Below are 6,934 nucleotides of genomic sequence, written 5' to 3'. Positions count from 1 at the left end.
GCAGTTTAATAATTTCTTTCTTAACAACATCTTGAATATTAGGATTTAGTCTTCTTTGGCGTTGCACATATGTTTTATGACCTTCTTCCATAAGGATTTTATGTGTGCAATACGAAGGACTTATTCCTTTAATATCATGAATTTTCCATGCAATGGCTGGTTTATGAGCTTTTAGCACAGAAATGAGTTGTGATTTTTCATTTTCAGTAAGAGAAGACGATATTATTACAGGTAATTCAGATTCACCATGTAAATAAGCATATTCTAAATGGTTTGGAAGTGGCTTTAACTCTAATGTCGGTGGTTCTTCTATCGATGATTTGTATCGATATCTGTCTTCCTCTTTTAGCATTTGAATTTCTTCTGTTATTGGTTCATATCCATTAGCCATAAGTGTAGCTAACATTTCAGTTTCATCAATTGGTTCAGTTCCTTCTCCTAAAGAACATTCTCCTGTTCCTTGTAATTCTAGAAATTCTTCTAACAACTCTGCATGTGATTCTATAGTTTGAATATAATAACATGTATCATCTGCAGATTGCGGTTGTTGCATAGCTCTATCCACTGAAAAGGTAACACTCTCGTCCTCTATACTTAGGTGAGTTTCTTACCAAACACATCTATTATTGCTTTAGCCGTGTTTAAGAATGGTCTTCCTAATATGAGAGGTACTCGAGAATCTTCTTCCATGTCCAGAATAACAAAATCTACTGGAAATACTAAAGTACCAACTTTAACTAACATGTTCTCCATTATCCCTCTAGGATATTTTACTGATCGATCGGCTAGTTGTATACTTATTCATGTTGGTTTCAAATCTCCAAGGTCTAGTTTAGCGTATAGTGAATACGGCATTAAATTTATACTAGCACCTAAGTCTGCCAATGCTTCTATTGAACTAAGACTACCCAGAAAATATGGAATTGTGAAACTTCCTGGATTTGATAATTTTTCTGGTATCTTATTCAACAGCACTACAGAACAATTAGCATTCATAGTAACAGCCGAGAGTTCTTCCATTTTCTTTCTATTTGTGATCAAATCTTTCAAGAATTTAGCATATCTAGGCATTCCTGAAATCACATCAATGAAAGGAAGATTTACATTTATCTGTTTAAACATATCCAAGAATTTGGATTGCTCGGCTTCAAGTCTCTCTTTTCTCATTTTACTCGGGTAAAGAAGTGGTGGTTGGTATGGTTTAACATAAGGTTTAGCCTTAACTGTGTTATCTTCATTAACCTTTTCAATTACCGATTCTGTTTCCTTTTCTTGCTCAGATTGTGGTTCTTGTGGAGTAGGAATAGCTTCATCAGAAATTACAGGTATTTCAGGTGGTTTAAGTGTAATACCACTTCTTGTGGTAATGGCTTTAGCTGTTTCATTCCGGGGGTTAGCATTTGTATCACTAGGTAGACTTCCCGGTTTTCTTTCACCTATCAACCTTGCTAGGTTGCTTACTTCTTGTTCCAAATTTTGAATAGAAGCTTGTTGATTTCTAAATGCTTGAGCATTTTGTTCATTTGTTTGTTTCTGAGATGTGAAAAATTAAGTTTGAGATTCATCTAGCTTCGACATCATATCTTCTAAATTTGGCTTTTTATCATCGGTTTGTGGTGGTTTGTTTTGAAAATTAGGTCTTTGCTGGTTGTAAGTATTATTGGATACTTGTTGATTACTAGGACCTTGTTGGTTGTTGTATGGAACATTTTGGTTATAGTTCTGATTTTGATTGTAGATCGGTCTTGACGGTTAATATTTATTCTGATAATTATTTCCAAGCCTTTGGTTTATGTATGAAACATTCTCTCTTTGTTCCATTGTTAGTTCAATACTGAGACAATCTTTTGTCAAATGTGATCCTCCACACTGCTCACAACTAATTCGTATTGAGTGAATATCCTTTGTCATCTTTTCCATTCGTCTCTCGACATCATCTATCTTTGCGGAAATGGAATCTAAGTCATGGCTAGAATCGGCTCTAGCTGCTTTAGATGATCTAACGATATCTTTTTCTTGGTGCCACTCATGTGAGTGGGAAGCAGTGTTATCAATAATTTTTTAAGCATCAGGTGCGGTTTTCTTCATAATAGAACCACCAGCTGCTATATCGATGTCTTTTCTTGTAGTGATGTCGCATCCTTGGTAGAATATTTGTACTATTTTACAGGTGTCTAAACCATGTTGCGGACATCCTCTTAATAACTTTCCAAATCTTGTCCAAGCCTCATATAGAGTTTCATTTGGCTTCTGTGTGAACGTAACAATTTCTCCTTGAAGTCTCATGGCTTTAGATGCCGGAAAGAATTGTTTGAGAAATTTTTCAACTAAAACGTCCCATGTATCAATCGCTCCTTCAGGTAACGATTCCAACCAGTCTTTGGCTTCTCCCTTTAAAGTCCAGGGAAATAACATGAGATATATCTGTTCATCCTCCACTTCTCTTATTTTAAATAGTGTGCAGATCCTATTAAAGGTACGAAGATGTTCATTTGAATCTTCCTTCGGTGCACCACTAAATTGGCATTGATTAGTTACCATATGTAGGATTGTCCCTTGATTTCATAATCTGGCGCATTTATGTCAGGTTGAGTAATTGCGTGACCTTGGCCAGGGCGTTTAGCTCTCATTCGGTCTTCTATACTTAGAGATTCCAGATTCTCCATGATTGAATTTGTTGAATCTGAATCACTATAGGATTCTGATTTAATGGTTGGTTCCTCAACAATCTCTGTTTGAATGATTGGTGGTTCCGGAGGAAAGATTAGTGGTTCAGGATCTATGAATTGTACCTGAATATTCTCCGGATTCTCAATTGTGAGGTCGGGTTCAAAAAATGGATTATTGGAAATTTGAATTGGAGTACTTGGTCGACTGGATGACGATTCTAAAGAAAAATCAACGGCGACAATATTTGCTAGATGTCTTGATCTGGTTACAGGTGGTGAACGTACAAAAGGTGGTGAACGTTTTGCTCGGTGCATTCACTGAATATCCTATTAGTTATAAAAATAAGAAAAATTATATAAGTTATCAAATTAATAGACTTTTCTGATTTTGCCCACGTTTCGAATAGCCAAAAGATGCAGCAGAGGGGCAGGATTCGTTTGGTCTGAATATAATTGAGTACTGTTTGGCTCCAATAACCCGGTCCACGCACAAATCCAACTATTACTACGAACCAGAAAATTTTGATGTCTATCAATTTTACCGCTTAAAATAATTTTTCGTAATTTAAAGAAATTTTAGAGAAGAAATAGAAAAAAAATCTAAGTCCTAAAACTAGAATGTCGAGAAATAAGAAAGAAAAAGAACGCGTCGAAAAAGGTCGAAAAATAAAAGGTCGAAAAATAATAGGCGTCGAAAAATAAAAATAAGAAAGTAGCGCGTCGAAACTTAAAAAAGAACTAAAAACTAAAAATTAAAAGTTGCGTCTAAAAATATTAAAACTTAAAAGAAAAACTATATCCCAAATGGCAATAACTTAAAAAGGTACTAAAATTTAAAAACGGCGTCGCAAAATTCTAAAGCACCTAAATCTTAGTTTAAAGAAAAAGCACTTAAGGGATTTTACGGCAAAGCCTAAAAATCTAGAAGTAAAAATACTATGGCAAAAACTATGACTTAAAACTAAAAACGAGCGAAAAATATAAATATTACGCTAAAACGAATAAAAAGGTACAAAATATAAAAATATACTTAAAGTTGTAAAAAGTACAATTTTTATAAAAATATTATTTTTATATTATTTATTTTATAAAAATATTAATTTTAAAATTTAATTAAACTAATTAAACTTAAAATATAAATTAAATAAAAACTAAATTAACTAATTAAATAATCTAACCTAATTAGGGTTTAAATAATAATAATAATAATAAACTCCGTAATTAATGCTGATTTAGGTCAACAGTTGGCCTGTCAGACATGGCCATGCGATCGCATGGTCCTCAAGTTAAAAATCCATGGAATCGCATGGAGTAGGATTTCGGGCCTAATATTGGGCTGCTACAGTGATCGGACCGAGTAGTTTACTATTTTTTTTCTGTTATCTGATTTATATATTTATATAATATATTTATATAAATTAAATAAAACTTATATTTTTACAAAATAAAAATAAAGAAAATTTATAGAACTTATATATTTAACAAACTCTTAAAAATATATAAATATTTTGTTTTTCTTTTTATATTTTTGAATATATTATTTAAAACCTGTTTTTACAAATGCGTATTTTTATAAAAGTAAACTTAAAAATTAATAAATTTTTTTTTTGTAGCGTTGCGCTTCCGGCGTTTATTTGCTCCCAGGCAGCGGCGCCAAAAATACTTGATGTGTGCGAGGTGTACTAGGAAATAGTATTATTTTTACAACGAAATACTATTAAATACGATACAATTTTACACAAGATATTTATTTATTTATAGAATGGATATACCTAAACCTTGCTACAACACTTATAGGCAGTGTACCTAATCGTACAGTAGTGTAGTTTTTAGTAAGTCCGGTTCGTCTACAGGGAACTCTTAAACAAGCTTAACGCTATATTAGTTTTAAATTTATAAAAATACAAATATATATATAAGTGATATTATTATTATAAAAGGGGGTTTTTACCGTTTAATGACCGGTTTGACGATTTTAAAACTTTAGTCGCTGTTAAAACCTAATGTAAAATATTAAAAATAAATACAACTTAATTTAAAACGTAAAGTAAATAACGATAATGAAATTGCGATAAATAAAAGTGCGATAAAATAAAATTGCGATAATTAAAGAGTACGATAATTAAAAGTGCAATTAAATACAATGACAATAAATAAAAGTGCGATAATTAAAAGTGCAATTAAATATGAAATAAAAGAATTATGCTTATTTAAACTTCCGTAATCATGATGTTTGACGTGTTAATTTTTAGTTTATTCCCATGGGTTAATTATTCTCTGTCCTGGATTATTCAATATGTCCATACGGATTTGTCCATAATAGTCCATCAGTCATAATCATAAAATGCGGAAGTCTTCGCCAAATTATTCTTATTCCCGAAGTCAAATATTCCAACTAATTGGGGATTCGAATTGTAACAAGGTTTTAATACTTTGTTTAATGAATACACCAGGTTATCGACTACGTGTAAACCAAGGTTTTACTACTTTGTTAACAATTACACCAATTACCCTTGAATGTAATCCACCCCTGTTTCAACAAGTCTACTAACTATTAATCCAGTTCCGTGTCCGGTAAAATGAACAATTATTGGTATTTATAGATATCCCGCCCACCGTGCCCAGTCAAGCGTATGTGGTTATATATAAATACGTCAAATTATAAGTCTATATATTAAATTAACGAGGTATCATTTAGTTAATATAAAGCTCATTAATAGCCCATAGTCTAATTTCCACAAGTTTCGTTCTTTTGTCCAAACCCCAATTATGGTACAAAGCCCAATTACCCAATCTTAATATTTTTAGCCCAACATCATGATTACTTAGTCTTAAATAATCATAATAATAACTTAGCTACGAGACATTAAATTAAAAATAACATTAACCATAACTTACAGTGATTAAAATTAGCGTAGCGTTACACGGACAGAATTTCGACTTACACCCTTACAACATTCGCTAACATACCCTTATTATTAGAATTAAAATTAAAATTAAAATTAAAATTATAATATATATATATATATATATATATATATATATATATATATATATATATATATATATATATATATATATATATATATGTTTACGTATGAAGGAAGAAGAAAAAGATGTGTAAATTTCTTCCAAAACTCGCGAACTTTATAGGACCAGGCCTGGATTTCAGGGCCATGCGATCGCATGGTTTTTGTTCTTCCAGGCCATGCGATCGCATGGCCAGCTGGGAGAGCTCAAAAGTCTTTAAAAACGTGGGCTGCTTATTTATTTATTATATAATATAATATATATAATTAAATATAATTAAATATAATTATATATATTATATTATATTCTTGTACTCCGTTGACTTGTAATTTTAGCTCCGTTGCGTAGCGCGTTGAGAGTTGACTTTGGTCCCGATTTCGGATTTTCGAACGTCCTTGCGTACAATTTAATATCTTGTACTTTGCATTTCGCGTCTTGTACTCTTGTAATTTTGAGACGTTTCTCATCAATAATTGGAACCACTTTGATTGTATTTTGTACTTTTGAGCTTTTTGGTCGTTTGCGTCTTCAATTTGTCGAATCTGTCTTTTGTCTTCACCTTTTATTATTTAAACGAATATCACTTGTAAATAGAACAATTGCAACTAAAATCTTGTCTTGCTTGAGGGATAATGCTATGAAATTAATGTTCGTTTTTAGCATTATCGTGTCTCGTAACTAAGTTATTATTATGCTTATTTGAGCCAAATTAATCATGATGTTAGACTAAATATTAAGACGGGGTTATTAGATTTTGTACCATAATTAAGGTTTGGACAAAAGACCGACACTTGTGGACATTGGACTATTGACTATTAATATATAGGGGGTATTGTCTAATTGAATGACAACTCATTGGAACCTGTCGAACCTATCTTCAAATTAGTTAATCTAGTAATTATTAAAATGATTATGTATGTTCTATTTAGTGACGTTTATACGACATCTTTTACGATCATTTAATTAATTATTCGGATTGGGTAATTGATTATTCATTCTGATCAAGTGGGTAAATTAATATTCATATATTCATATCTCATTAAAATAGGGGTGGATTACATACAAGGATAATTGGTGTAATTGTTAACAAAGTATTAAAACCTTGAATTACGCGCAGTCGATAACCTGGTGTAATTATTAACAAAGTATTAAAACCTTGTTACAGTTCGAATCCCTAATTAGTTGGAATATTTGACTTCGGGAATAAGGTTATTTTGACGAGCATTTTATAATTA

This window comes from Rutidosis leptorrhynchoides, chromosome 8 (assembly GCF_046630445.1).
Source record: "Rutidosis leptorrhynchoides isolate AG116_Rl617_1_P2 chromosome 8, CSIRO_AGI_Rlap_v1, whole genome shotgun sequence".
Classification (NCBI taxonomy): domain Eukaryota; kingdom Viridiplantae; phylum Streptophyta; class Magnoliopsida; order Asterales; family Asteraceae; genus Rutidosis; species Rutidosis leptorrhynchoides.
The sequence above is the reverse complement of the archived record's forward strand: the minus strand, read 5'-3'. Positions refer to the sequence as shown.